A 15,000-nucleotide genomic window follows, 5' to 3' on the forward strand; every position below is an offset into this window, starting at 1 on the left:
CCTCGCTCTGCCTCCCCCCCGCGGGGATCCGCCGTCGGCGGCCTGTGAGCAGAGTTCACTGGGACTTTGTCAGAGTCGGGTGTCCGATCCCCTGGTACTCTGACTTTTGGTAAGCTAATTGACAGGACTCGCTGTCTCGGACACGGTTCTTGACGGGGGTGTTCAAAAGTAGGTCACAGAGAGAGTGTCACCTGTCCCATTACATGAAGACCAACCACTCAAAGTGTCCGACTTTGTGGAACTCCGGCCCGGATCCGGCCGTCAAATTCAACCTCATTCCGGTAGTGCCTTTTCCGCTCCGAGGCCTCCTCCGGGGCCGTCCGACGCCCGGTTCCACGGCGGGACCCCCGACACCGACTCGAGGAGGTACCCCTTTTTGCCGGCCGAGGTGCGCCGCCGCCGGCGTGAGGACGCCGCTCCCCGGTGTGAAAAACGGCCGCCGGAGGAATTTTGAAAGTTGAAAATTTGGCAAAGTGTCGACGGAAGTGCCAACCGCGCCGGCGGGGAGGCGCCCGTCGCCTCGCCCGGGATGGCGGCACCGGCGCCGGGTCGCCGCGCCTGCCGCGGCCGCTAGTCTCCCCGGACGCCCGGGGGATTTCCCTTCCGCTCCCAGCGGCCGCAGTTCTCCTTCCGGTCCGCCTGGCGGCTGCCTCCGCCGGCTGCCAATCATCTCTCCGGATTTCCCTTCTGCGCGCCTGTCAGCTCCTGCAAATCCTCTCTCCCCGGCCGCTCGGGGAGGCGGGATCTCGCCCTCTGGTAGACGCTAGCAGCCTGCCACCTGCTAGGGACTCGGCCTCTGGCATTACCCAGGCTCCGGCAGCCCTGGGTCGGCCTGGCTTTTCCCAGCCGCCTGGGACGATCTCTCCCTCTGTCCTGGAACCCTGGGCCGGCCTGCCGCCTCAGGCTTAGCCCCCTGGGTCGCCTGGAAGTGGCGCCGCCTTGTGGACGAGCCGGGGAGAGCCGCTCTCCGTTGCCATCCGGTGGATTTTTAGCAAATTGCAGCTTTCCATAGCAAATTGCAGCCTTCCACCTGCTAGGGACTTAGCCTCCGGCATGTACCCAGGCTCTGGTAGCCCTGGGTAGGCCTGGCTTTCCCAGCCGCCTGGGACAAATCTCTCCCTCTCTCCTGGAACCCTGGGCCAGCCTGCCGCCTCAGGCTTAGCCCCCTGGGTCGCCTGGAAGTGGTGCCCTCTTGGTAGACACTTAGCAGAATGCAGCCTGCCACCTGCTAGGGACTTAGCCTCTGGCTTTACCCAGGCTCGGGTAGCCCTGGGTCGGCCTGGCTTTCCCAGCCGCCTGGGACAATCTCTCCCTCTCTCCTGGAACCCTGGGCCGGCCTGCCGCCTCAGGCTTAGCCCCCTGGGTCGCCTGGAAGTGGCGCCGCCTTGTGGACGAGCCGGGGAGAGCCGCTCTCCGTTGCCATCCGGTGGATTTTTAGCAAATTGCAGCTTTCCATAGCAAATTGCAGCCTTCCACCTGCTAGGGACTTAGCCTCCGGCATGTACCCAGGCTCGGGTAGCCCTGGGTAGGCCTGGCTTTCCCAGCCGCCTGGGACGATCTCTCCTTCTTCTCCTGGAACCCTGGGCCAGCCTGCCGCCTCAGGCTTAGCCCCCTGGGTTGCCTGGAAGTGGTGCCCTCTTGGTAGACACTTAGCAGAATGCAGCCTGCCACCTGCTAGGGACTTAGCCTCTGGCTTTACCCAGGCTCGGGTAGCCCTGGGTCGGCCTGGCTTTCCCAGCCGCCTGGGACAATCTCTCCCTCTCTCCTGGAACCCTGGGCCGGCCTGCCGCCTCAGGCTTAGCCCCCTGGGTCGCCTGGAAGTGGCGCCGCCTTGTGGACGAGCCGGGGAGAGCCGCTCTCCGTTGCCATCCGGTGGATTTTTAGCAAATTGCAGCTTTCCATAGCAAATTGCAGCCTTCCACCTGCTAGGGACTTAGCCTCCGGCATGTACCCAGGCTCGGGTGGCCCTGGGTAGGCCTGGCTTTCCCAGCCGCCTGGGTCAATCTCTCCCTCTCTCCTGGAACCCTGGGCCAGCCTGCCGCCTCAGGCTTAGCCCCCTGGGTCTCCTGGAAGTGTCGCCCTCTGGTAGACACTTAGCAGAATTCAGCCTGCCGCCTGCTAGGGACTCAGCCTCCGGCATGTACCCAGGCTCGGGTAGCCCTGGCTTTCCCAGCCGCCTGGGACAATCTCTCCCTCTCTCCTGGAACCCTGGGCCAGCCTGCCGCCTCAGGCTTAGCCCCCTGGGTCGCCTGGAAGTGGTGCCCTCTCGGTAGACACTTGGCAGCATGCAGCCTGCCACCTGCTAGGGACTTAGCCTCTGGCTTTACCCAGGCTCGGGTAGCCCTGGGTCGGCCTGGCTTTCCCAGCCGCCTGGGACGATCTCTCCCTCTCTCTCCTGGAACCCTGGGCCGGCCTGCCGCCTCAGGCTTAGCCCCCTGGGTCGCCTGGAAGTGGCGCCGCCTTGTGGACGAGCCGGGGAGAGCGGCTCTCCGTTGCCATCCGGTGGATTTTTAGCAGAATGCAGCCTGCAACCCGAGTGCTGGCGCCGCCTTGTGGACGAGCCGGGGACTGCGGCTCTCCGTTGCCATCCGGTGGATTTTTAGCAGATTGCAGCCTTCCACCTGCTAGGGACTTAGCCTCCGGCATGTGCCCAGGCTCGGGTAGCCCTGGGTAGGCCTGGCTTTCCCAGCCGCCTGGGACGATCTCTCCCTCTTCTCCTGGAACCCTGGGCCAGCCTGCCGCCTCAGGCTTAGCCCCCTGGGTTGCCTGGAAGTGGTGCCCTCTCGGTAGACACTTAGCAGAACGCAGCCTGCCGCCTGCTAGGGACTTATCCTCTGGCTTTACCCAGGCTGGGGTGGCCCTGGGTCGGCCTGGCTTTTTTCCCAGCCGCCTGGGACAATCTCTCCCTCTCTCCATGAACCCTGGGCCGGCCTGCCGCCTCAGACTTCCCCTTCCGCTCCGAGCGGCCGCAGTTCTCGTTCTGGTCCGCCTGGCAGCTACCTCCGCCGGCTGCCAATCATCTCTCTCTCTCTCTCCCCCCGGCCGCCCGGGGGAACTTCCCTTCTGCGCGCGCCTGGCAGCTACCTCCGCCTGCCAATCATCTCTCCCCCGGCCCTCCCGGGGGACCTCCCTTCTGCGCCGGCCGGCCGGCCGGCCGGCTGCAGTTCTCACTGGTCCGTGTTGTATGGGGTTTATTAAAATGTCGGTCTTTTTCCCCCAAAGTGTCTAAAAGTGCCGATCGGCTCGGCGGGAGGCGCCCGTCGCCTCCCCCGGGATGGCGGCACCGGCGCCCTCTCGCCGTACCTGCCAGCGGCCGCTCGTCTCCCCTGGCCCGCGCCGGGGGATTTCCCTTCTGCTCGGAGCGGCCGCAGTTCTCCTTCTGGTCCGCCTGGCGGCTGCCTCCGCCTGCTGCCAATCATCTCTCCCCGGCCGCACAGGGGGACTTCCCTTCTGCGCGCCTGGCAGCTCCTGCCAATCATCTCTCCCCGGCCGCCCGGGGGATCTCACCGAGGTCCGTGTTTCGTGGGGTTTTATTTCAAAGTTTGCCTTTTTTATTTTTTATTTTTTTCCCCAAAGTGTCCGAGAGCCGATCGGCTCAGCGGGGGGCGCCCGTCGCCTCGCCCGGGATGGCGGCACCGGCGCCCTCTCGCCGTACCTGCCAGCGGCCGCTCGTCTCCCCTGGCCCGCCCGGGGGATTTCCCTTCTGCTCGGAGCGGCCGCAGTTCTCATTCTAGCGCGCAGGGCAGCTCCTGCCAATCATCTCTCCCTTCCGCGACCAGCCGGAAGCGGTTCTCATTGGTCCGTGTTTCGTTGGTTATTTATTTTTCAAAGTTTGACTTTTTCTTTTTTTTTTCCCCAAAAGTGTCTAAAAGTGCCGATTGGCTCGGCGGGAAGCGCCCGCCTGAAAACCGAGGCTTGCCACGCGACCTAAAGAGGCTTGTCTCGCAACCCGGGGGGGCGGTGCCCTCGCTCTGCCTCCCCCCCGCAGGGATCCGCCGTCGGCGGCCTGTCAGCAGAGTTCACTGGGACTTTGTCAGAGTCGGGTGTCCGATGCCCTGGTACTCTGACTTTTGGTAAGCTAATTGACAGCACACGCTGTCTCGGACACGGTTCTTGACGGGGGTGTTCAAAAGTAGGTCACAGAGAGAGTGTCACCTGTCCCATTACATGAAGACCAACCACTCAAAGTGTCCGACTTTGTGGAACTCCGGCCCGGATCCGGCCGTCAAATTCAACCTCATTCCGGTAGTGCCTTTTCGGCTCCGAGGCCTCCTCCGGGGCCGTCCGACGCCCGGTTCCACGGCGGGACCCCCGACACCGACTCGAGGTGGTACCCCTTCGTGCCGGCCGAGGCGCGCCGCCGCCGGCGTGAGGGCGCCGCTCCCCGGAGTGAAACACGGCCGCCGGAGGAATTTTGAAAGTTGAAAATTTGACTAAGTGTCGACGGAAGTGCCATATGCGCCGGGCGGGAGGCGCCCGTCGCCTCGCCCGGGATGGCGGCGCCGGCGCCGGCTCGCCGCGCCTGCCAGAGGCCGCTCGTCTCCCCGGAGGCCCGGGGGATTTCCCTTCTGCTCGGAGCGGCCGCAGTTCTCCTTCTGGTCCGCCTGGCAGCTACCTCCGCCGGCTGCCAATCATCTCTCTCCCCGGCCCGGGGGGGACGACTCTCCCTTCTGCGCGTGCGCGCCTGTCAGCTCCTGCAAATCGTCTCTCCCGCCGCCCGCCGAGGGTGACTTCCCTTCTGCGCGTGCGCGCCTGTCAGCTCCTGCCAATCATCTCTCCTCTCTCCCCGCGGCCGCCCGGGGACTTTCCCTTCTGCGCGCGCGCGTGCGCGCCTGTCAGCTCCTGCAAATCGTCTCTCCCCCCGGCCGCCAAGGGGGATTTCCCTTCTGCGTGCGCGCCTGTCAGCTCCTGCAAATCCTCTCTCCCCGGCCGCTCGGGGAGGCGGGATCTCGCCCTCTGGTAGACGCTAGCAGCCTGCCACCTGCTAGGGACTCGGCCTCCGGCATTACCCAGGCAACGGCAGCCCTGGGTCGGCCTGGCTTTTTCCCAGCCGCCCGGGACGATCTCTCCCTCTCTCCTGGAACCCTGGGCCGGCCTGCCGCCCTCAGGCTTAGCCCCCTGGGTCGCCCGGAAGTGGCGCCGCCTTGTGGACGAGCCGGGGAGAGCGGCTCTACGTTGCCATCCGGTGGATTTTTAGCAAATTGCAGCTTTCCATAGCAAATTGCAGCTTTCCATAGCAAATTGCAGCTTTCCACCTGCTAGGGACTTATCCTCTGGCTTTACCCAGGCTGGGGTGGCCCTGGGTCGGCCTGGCTTTTTTCCCAGCCGCCTGGGACGATCTCTCCCTCTCTCCTGGAACCCCGGGCCGGCCTGCCGCCCTCAGGCTTAGCCCCCTGGGTCTCCTGGAAGTGTCTCCCTCTGGAAGTCACTTAGCAGAACGCAGCCTACCGCCTTGCTAGGGACTTAGCCTCTGGCTTTACCCAGGCTAGGGTAGCCCTGGGTCGGCCTGGCTTTTTTCCCAGCCGCCCGGGACGATCTCTCCCTCTCTCCTGGAACCCTGGGCCGGCCTGCCGCCCTCAGGCTTAGCCCCCTGGGTCGCCTGGAAGTGGCGCCGCCTTGTGGACGAGCCGGGGAGAGCGGCTCTCCGTTGCCATCCGGTGGATTTTTAGCAGAATGCAGCCTGCAACCCGAGTGCTGGCGCCGCCTTGTGGACGAGCCGGGGACCGCGGCTCTCCGTTGCCATCCGGTGGATTTTTAGCAGAATGCAGCCTTCCACCTGCTAGGGACTTAGCCTCCGGCATGTATCCAGGCTCGGGTAGCCCTGGGTAGGCCTGGCTTTCCCAGCCGCCTGGGACAATCTCTCCCTCTCTCCTGGAGCCCATGGCCGGCCTGCCGCCCTCAGGCTTAGCCCCCTGGGTTTCCTGGAAGCGTCTACCTCTGGTAGACACTTAGCAGAATGCAGCCTTCCACCTGCTAGGGACTTAGCCTCCGGCATGTACCCAGGCTCGGGTAGCCCTGGGTAGGCCTGGCTTTCCCAGCCGCCTGGGACGATCTCTCCCTCTCTCCTGGAACCCTGGGCCGGCCTGCCGCCCTCAGGCTTAGCCCCCTGGGTCGCCTGGAAGTGGCGCCGCCTTGTGGACAAGCGGGGGAGAGCGGCTCTCCGTTGCCATCCGGTGGATTTTTAGCAGAATGCAGCCTGCAACCCGAGTGCTGGCGCCGCCTTGTGGACGAGCCGGGGACCGCGGCTCTCCGTTGCCATCCGGTGGATTTTTAGCAGATTGCAGCCTTCCACCTGCTAGGGACTTAGCCTCCGGCATGTACCCAGGCTCGGGTAGCCCTGGGTAGGCCTGGCTTTTTTCCCAGCCGCCTGGGACGAACTCTCCCTCTCTCCTGGAACCCTGGGCCGGCCTGCCGCCCTCAGGCTTAGCCCCCTGGGTCTCCTGGAAGTGTCTCCCTCTGGAAGTCACTTAGCAGAACGCAGCCTGCCGCCTGCTAGGGACTTAGCCTCTGGCTTTACCCAGGCTAGGGTAGCCCTGGGTCGGCCTGGCTTTTTTCCCAGCCGCCTGGGACGATCTCTCCCTCTCTCCTGGAACCCTGGGCCAGCCTGCCGCCTCAGGCTTAGCCCCCTGGGTTGCCTGGAAGTGGTGCCCTCTTGGTAGACACTTAGCAGATTGCAGCCTTCCACCTGCTAGGGACTTAGCCTCTGGCATTACCCAGGCTCGGGTCGGCCTGGCTGTCCCAGCCGCCTGGGACGATCTCTCCCTCTCTCCTGGAACCCTGGGCCGGCCTGCCGCCCTCAGGCTTAGCCCCCTGGGTCGCCTGGAAGTGGCGCCGCCTTGTGGACAAGCGGGGGAGAGCGGCTCTCCGTTGCCATCCGGTGGATTTTTAGCAGAATGCAGCCTGCAACCCGAGTGCTGGCGCCGCCTTGTGGACGAGCCGGGGACCGCGGCTCTCCGTTGCCATCCGGTGGATTTTTAGCAGATTGCAGCCTTCCACCTGCTAGGGACTTAGCCTCTGGCATTACCCAGGCTCGGGTAGGCCTGGCTGTCCCAGCCGCCTGGGACGATCTCTCCCTCTCTCCTGGAACCCTGGGCCGGCCTGCCACCTCAGGCTTAGCCCCCTGGGTCGCCTGGAAGTGGCGCCGCCTTGTGGGCAAGCGGGGGAGAGCGGCTCTCCGTTGCCATCCGGTGGATTTTTAGCAGAATGCAGCCTGCAACCCGAGTGCTGGCGCCGCCTTGTGGACGAGCCGGGGACTGCGGCTCTCCGTTGCCATCCGGTGGATTTTTAGCAGATTGCAGCCTTCCACCTGCTAGGGACTTAGCCTCTGGCATTACCCAGGCTCGGGTAGGCCTGGCTTTCCCAGCCGCCTGGGACCATCTCTCCCTCCCTCCTGGAACCCATGGCCAGCCTGCCGCCTCAGGCTTAGCCCCCTGGGTCTCCTGGAAGTGTCGCCCTCTGGTAGACACTTAGCAGAACGCAGCCTTCCACCTGTTAGGGACTTAGCCTCCGGCATGTACCCAGGCTCGGGTAGCCCTGGGTAGGCCTGGCTCTCCCAGCCGCCTGGGACGGTCTCTCCCTCTCTCCTGGAACCCTGGGCCAGCCTGCCGCCTCAGGCTTAGCCCCCTGGGTCTCCTGGAAGTGTCGCCCTCTGGTAGACACTTAGCAGAATGCAGCCTTCCACCTGCTAGGGACTTAGCCTCCGGCATGTACCCCGGCTCGGGTAGCCCTGGGTAGGCCTGGCTCTCCCAGCCGCCTGGGACGGTCTCTCCCTCTCTCCTGGAACCCTGGGCCAGCCTGCCGCCTCAGGCTTAGCCCCCTGGGTCTCCTGGAAGTGTCTCCCTCTGGAAGACACTTAGCAGAACGCAGCCTGCCACCTGCTAGGGACTTAGCCTCTGGCTTTACCCAGGCTTGGGTAGCCCTGGGTCGGCCTGGCTTTTTTCCCAGCCGCCCGGGACGATCTCTCCCTCTCTCCTGGAACCCTGGGCCGGCCTGCCACCTCAGGCTTAGCCCCCTGGGTCGCCTGGAAGTGGCGCCGCCTTGTGGATGAGCCGGGGAGAGCGGCTCTACGTTGCCATCCGGTGGATTTTTAACAGAATGCAGCCTGCAACCCGAGTGCTGGCGCCGCCTTGTGGACGAGCCGGGGACTGCGGCTCTCCGTTGCCATCCGGTGGATTTTTAGCAGATTGCAGCCTGCCAGCTGCTAGGGACTAAGTCTCTGGCGTTACCCAGGCTCGGGTAGCCCTGGCTTTCCCAGCCGCCTGGGACAATCTCTCCCTCCCTCCTGGAACCCATGGCCGGCCTGCCGCCCTCAGGCTTAGCCCCCTGGGTCTCCTGGAAGTGTCTCCCTCTGGAAGACACTTAGCAGAACGCAGCCTGCCACCTGCTAGGGACTTAGCCTCTGGCTTTGCCCAGGCTCGGGTAGCCCTGGGTCGGCCTGGCTTTTTTCCCAGCCGCCCGGGACGATCTCTCCCTCCCTCCTGGAACCCTGGGCCAGCCTGCCGCCTCAGGCTTAGCCCCCTGGGTCTCCTGGAAGTGTCGCCCTCTGGTAGACACTTAGCAGAATGCAGCCTTCCACCTGCTAGGGACTTAGCCTCCGGCATGTACCCCGGCTCGGGTAGCCCTGGGTAGGCCTGGCTCTCCCAGCCGCCTGGGACGGTCTCTCCCTCTCTCCTGGAACCCTGGGCCAGCCTGCCGCCTCAGGCTTAGCCCCCTGGGTCTCCTGGAAGTGTCGCCCTCTGGTAGACACTTAGCAGAATGCAGCCTTCCACCTGTTAGGGACTCAGCCTCCGGCATGTACCCAGGCTTGGGTAGCCCCAGCCCGGCCTGGCGCTCGCCGCAGGAAGGCCTCCTCGGGGGCTCCGTTTTTTTGGGGGGTTTTTTTTGTCAAAGTGTCTACGGAAGTGGAAGTTCTCTCAGGGGGAAGCTCCCCTCGGACCCTGCCCAGGAGGGTGAGCCCCGGCCCGGCTTGCCTCCCCTAGGCCCGCCCGCTCCGGAACCCGGTTCTCCCTGCAGACCCCGCCTCGGGGCAACCCTCCAGCTCCCCATCTCCCGGCAGCCGGGGTCAAATACAGCACCACCTCTTCCTTCCGCTGGCCCTCAAGAGTCCTCACCGCTCCCCCAGGCAGGCTTCCACGGGAGGCCGATCGGACCCCGCCATTAAGCCCCCTGACAAACGGCCGTCCCTGGAAGTCTCTCCGGGGCCGACTATTAAGTCCCACCGCCGACCCTCCGGGGCCGACTATTAAGTCCCACCGCCGACCCTCCGGGGCCGACTATTAAGTCCCACCGCCGACCCTCCGGGGCCGACTATTAAGTCCCACCACCGCCGACCCTCCGGGGCCGACTATTAAGTCCCACCGCCGACCCTCCGGGGCCGACTATTAAGTCCCACCGCCGACCCTCCGGGGCCGACTATTAAGTCCCACCGCCGACCCTCCGGGGCCGACTATTAAGTCCCACCGCCGACCCTCCGGGGCCGACTATTAAGTCCCACCGCCGACCCTCCGGGGCCGACTATTAAGTCCCACCGCCGACCCTCCGGGGCCGACTATTAAGTCCCACCGCCGACCCTCCGGGGCCGACTATTAAGTCCCACCGCCGACCCTCCGGGGCCGACTATTAAGTCCCACCGCCGACCCTCCGGGGCCGACTATTAAGTCCCACCGCCGACCCTCCGGGGCCGACTATTAAGTCCCACCGCCGACCCTCCGGGGCCGACTATTAAGTCCCACCGCCGACCCTCCGGGGCCGACTATTAAGTCCCACCGCCGACCCTCCGGGGCCGACTATTAAGTCCCACCGCCGACCCTCCGGGGCCGACTATTAAGTCCCACCGCCGACCCTCCGGGGCCGACTATTAAGTCCCACCGCCGACCCTCCGGGGCCGACTATTAAGTCCCACCGCCGACCCTCCGGGGCCGACTATTAAGTCCCACCGCCGACCCTCCGGGGCCGACTATTAAGTCCCACCGCCGACCCTCCGGGGCCGACTATTAAGCCCACTGCCAGAGATAGCACTCATGGGAATCTCTCTGGGCCCGACTATTAAGTCCAACTGTGACTTATGCTTGGAAATGTGACTTATGCTTGGAAATGTGACTTATGCTGGCAAATGTGACTTATGCTGGCAAATGTGACTTATGCTGGCAAATGTGACTTATGCTGGCAAATGTGACTTATGCTGGGAAATGTGACTTGTCCTCCCAAATGTGACTTATGCTGGCAAATGTGACTTATGCTGGCAAATGTGACTTATGCTGGCAAATGTGACTTATGCTGGCAAATGTGACTTATGCTGGCAAATGTGACTTATGCTGGCAAATGTGACTTATGCTGGGAAATGTGACTTGTCCTCCCAAATGTGACTTATGCTGGCAAATGTGACTTATGCTGGCAAATGTGACTTATGCTGGCAAATGTGACTTATGCTGGCAAATGTGACTTATGCTGGCAAATGTGACTTATGCTGGCAAATGTGACTTATGCTGGCAAATGTGACTTATGCTGGCAAATGTGACTAATGCTGGCAAATGTGACTTGTCCTCCCAAATGTGACTTATGCTGGGAAATGTGACTTGTCCTCCCAAATGTGACTTATGCTGGCAAATGTGACTTGTCCGCCCGAATGTGACTTATCCAGCTAAATGAGACTTCTCCCTAAGCTGAGCTCCAGGGAGGGTAGCTGGTAGACTGGGGGCTTAATCTTCAGCTTCTACCGGGCTTATGGAGCCCTGAGTCGGCCTGGCTCTCCCAGCCGCCGGGGACAATCTCTCCCTCTCTCCTGGAACCCTGGGCCAGCCTGCCGCCTCAGGCTCGCCCCCCTGGGTCTCCTGGAAGTGGCGCCGCCTTGTGGACGAGCCGGGGAGAGCGGCTCTCCGTTGCCATCCGGTGGATTTTTAGCAGAATGCAGCCTGCAACCTGAATGCTGGCGCCGCCTTGTGGACAAGCCGGGGAGCGCGCCTCTCCGTTGCCATCCGGTGGATTTTTAGCAGATTGCAGCCTTCCACCTGCTAGGGACTTAGCCTCCGGCGTTACCCAGGCTCGGGTAGCCCTGGGTAGGCCTGGCTTTCCCAGCCGCCTGGGACAATCTCTCCCTCTCTCCTGGAACCCTGGGCCTGCCTGCCGCCTCAGGCTTAGCCCCCTGGGTTGCCTGGAAGTGGTGCCCTCTTGGTAGACACTTAGCAGAATGCAGCCTGCCACCTGCTAGGGACTGAGCCTCCGGCATTACCCAGGCTCGGGTAGCCCTGGGTAGGCCTGGCTCTCCCAGCCGCCTGGGACAATCTCTCCCTCTCTCCTGGAACCCTGGGCCAGCCTGCCGCCTCAGGCTCGCCCCCCTGGGTCTCCTGGAAGTGGCGCCGCCTTGTGGACGAGCCGGGGAGAGCGGCTCTCCGTTGCCATCCGGTGGATTTTTAGCAGAATGCAGCCTGCAACCTGAATGCTGGCGCCGCCTTGTGGACAAGCCGGGGAGCGCGCCTCTCCGTTGCCATCCGGTGGATTTTTAGCAGATTGCAGCCTTCCACCTGCTAGGGACTTAGCCTCCGGCGTTACCCAGGCTCGGGTAGCCCTGGGTAGGCCTGGCTTTCCCAGCCGCCTGGGACAATCTCTCCCTCTCTCCTGGAACCCTGGGCCTGCCTGCCGCCTCAGGCTTAGCCCCCTGGGTTGCCTGGAAGTGGTGCCCTCTTGGTAGACACTTAGCAGAATGCAGCCTGCCACCTGCTAGGGACTGAGCCTCCGGCATTACCCAGGCTCGGGTAGCCCTGGGTAGGCCTGGCTCTCCCAGCCGCCTGGGACAATCTCTCCCTCTCTCCTGGAACCCTGGGCCAGCCTGCCGCCTCAGGCTCGCCCCCCTGGGTCTCCTGGAAGTGGCGCCGCCTTGTGGACGAGCCGGGGAGAGCGGCTCTCCGTTGCCATCCGGTGGATTTTTAGCAGAATGCAGCCTGCAACCTGAATGCTGGCGCCGCCTTGTGGACAAGCCGGGGAGCGCGCCTCTCCGTTGCCATCCGGTGGATTTTTAGCAGATTGCAGCCTTCCACCTGCTAGGGACTTAGCCTCCGGCGTTACCCAGGCTCGGGTAGCCCTGGGTAGGCCTGGCTTTCCCAGCCGCCTGGGACAATCTCTCCCTCTCTCCTGGAACCCTGGGCCTGCCTGCCGCCTCAGGCTTAGCCCCCTGGGTTGCCTGGAAGTGGTGCCCTCTTGGTAGACACTTAGCAGAATGCAGCCTGCCACCTGCTAGGGACTGAGCCTCCGGCATTACCCAGGCTCGGGTAGCCCTGGGTAGGCCTGGCTTTCCCAGCCGCCTGGGACAATCTCTCCCTCTCTCCTGGAACCCTGGGCCTGCCTGCCGCCTCAGGCTTAGCCCCCTGGGTTGCCTGGAAGTGGTGCCCTCTTGGTAGACACTTAGCAGAATGCAGCCTGCCACCTGCTAGGGACTGAGCCTCCGGCATTACCCAGGCTCGGGTAGCCCTGGGTAGGCCTGGCTCTCCCAGCCGCCTGGGACAATCTCTCCCTCTCTCCTGGAACCCTGGGCCAGCCTGCCGCCTCAGGCTCGCCCCCCTGGGTCTCCTGGAAGTGGCGCCGCCTTGTGGACGAGCCGGGGAGAGCGGCTCTCCGTTGCCATCCGGTGGATTTTTAGCAGAATGCAGCCTGCAACCTGAATGCTGGCGCCGCCTTGTGGACAAGCCGGGGAGCGCGCCTCTCCGTTGCCATCCGGTGGATTTTTAGCAGATTGCAGCCTTCCACCTGCTAGGGACTTAGCCTCCGGCGTTACCCAGGCTCGGGTAGCCCTGGGTAGGCCTGGCTTTCCCAGCCGCCTGGGACAATCTCTCCCTCTCTCCTGGAACCCTGGGCCTGCCTGCCGCCTCAGGCTTAGCCCCCTGGGTTGCCTGGAAGTGGTGCCCTCTTGGTAGACACTTAGCAGAATGCAGCCTGCCACCTGCTAGGGACTGAGCCTCCGGCATTACCCAGGCTCGGGTAGCCCTGGGTAGGCCTGGCTCTCCCAGCCGCCTGGGACAATCTCTCCCTCTCTCCTGGAACCCTGGGCCAGCCTGCCGCCTCAGGCTCGCCCCCCTGGGTCTCCTGGAAGTGGCGCCGCCTTGTGGACGAGCCGGGGAGAGCGGCTCTCCGTTGCCATCCGGTGGATTTTTAGCAGAATGCAGCCTGCAACCTGAATGCTGGCGCCGCCTTGTGGACAAGCCGGGGAGCGCGCCTCTCCGTTGCCATCCGGTGGATTTTTAGCAGATTGCAGCCTTCCACCTGCTAGGGACTTAGCCTCCGGCGTTACCCAGGCTCGGGTAGCCCTGGGTAGGCCTGGCTTTCCCAGCCGCCTGGGACAATCTCTCCCTCTCTCCTGGAACCCTGGGCCTGCCTGCCGCCTCAGGCTTAGCCCCCTGGGTTGCCTGGAAGTGGTGCCCTCTTGGTAGACACTTAGCAGAATGCAGCCTGCCACCTGCTAGGGACTGAGCCTCCGGCATTACCCAGGCTCGGGTAGCCCTGGGTAGGCCTGGCTCTCCCAGCCGCCTGGGACAATCTCTCCCTCTCTCCTGGAACCCTGGGCCAGCCTGCCGCCTCAGGCTCGCCCCCCTGGGTCTCCTGGAAGTGGCGCCGCCTTGTGGACGAGCCGGGGAGAGCGGCTCTCCGTTGCCATCCGGTGGATTTTTAGCAGAATGCAGCCTGCAACCTGAATGCTGGCGCCGCCTTGTGGACAAGCCGGGGAGCGCGCCTCTCCGTTGCCATCCGGTGGATTTTTAGCAGATTGCAGCCTTCCACCTGCTAGGGACTTAGCCTCCGGCGTTACCCAGGCTCGGGTAGCCCTGGGTAGGCCTGGCTTTCCCAGCCGCCTGGGACAATCTCTCCCTCTCTCCTGGAACCCTGGGCCTGCCTGCCGCCTCAGGCTTAGCCCCCTGGGTTGCCTGGAAGTGGTGCCCTCTTGGTAGACACTTAGCAGAATGCAGCCTTCCACCTGCTAGGGACTTAGCCTCCGGCATTACCCAGGCTCGGGTAGCCCTGGGTAGGCCTGGCTTTCCCAGCCGCCTGGGACAATCTCTCCCTCTCTCCTGGAACCCTGGGCCAGCCTGCCGCCTCAGGCTTAGCCCCCTGGGTTGCCTGGAAGTGGTGCCCTCTTGGTAGACACTTAGCAGAATTCAGCCTGCCGCCTGCTAGGGACTCAGCCTCCGGCATGTACCCAGGCTCGGGTAGCCCTGGCTTTCCCAGCCGCCTGGGACAATCTCTCCCTCTCTCCTGGAACCCATGGCCGGCCTGCCGCCTCAGGCTCGCCCCCCTGGGTTTCCTGGAAGTGGAGCCGCCTTGTGGACAAGCCGGGGAGCGCGGCTCTCCGTTGCCATCCGGTGGATTTTTAGCAGATTGCAGCCTGCCACCTGCTAGGGACTTAGTCTCTGGCGTTACCCAGGCTCGGGTAGCCCTGCCTTTTCCCAGCCGCCTGGGACAATCTCTCCCTCTCTCCTGGAACCCATGGCCGGCCTGCCGCCTCAGGCTCGGCCCCCTGGGTCTCCTGGAAGTGTCTCCCTCTGGTAGACACTTAGCAGAATGCAGCCTGCCACCTGCTAGGGACTTGGCCTCTGGCTTCACCCAGGCTGGGGTGGCCCCGGGTCGGCCCGGCTTCTCGGCCTTCAGGGACAATCTCCCCGTCTCTCCTGGAACCCCGGGCCGGCCTCCCGCATATTTGGGAAAACGCATATTTTGAAAAGCACACTGAAGTCAGCTAGTCTTTTGCCACTCCCTTGTCCCCCCTCCGGGCTCGCCGCCGGTCGGCGGGGAGGAGGAGCGGGCGTCCGCCGGCGTCCCGGCGTCCGTCCCGTCTCCCCCCTCCGGCCCTCCGGCGGGAGAAGAGGTCGCTCAGCAGGCGGGGCGAGCGACTCCGGCGTCCCGGCGCGCTCGTCCCCCGGCCTCCCGAGGAGGAAGGGGGGTCGAGCGACGCCGGCGTCCCGGCGCACTCATCCCCCCTCTTGGGCTCGCCGCCGGTCGGCGGGGAGGAGGAGCGGGCGT

This window comes from Leptodactylus fuscus, unplaced genomic scaffold, assembly GCF_031893055.1.
Source record: "Leptodactylus fuscus isolate aLepFus1 unplaced genomic scaffold, aLepFus1.hap2 HAP2_SCAFFOLD_1022, whole genome shotgun sequence".
In the NCBI taxonomy this organism is placed as follows: Eukaryota; Metazoa; Chordata; class Amphibia; order Anura; family Leptodactylidae; genus Leptodactylus; species Leptodactylus fuscus.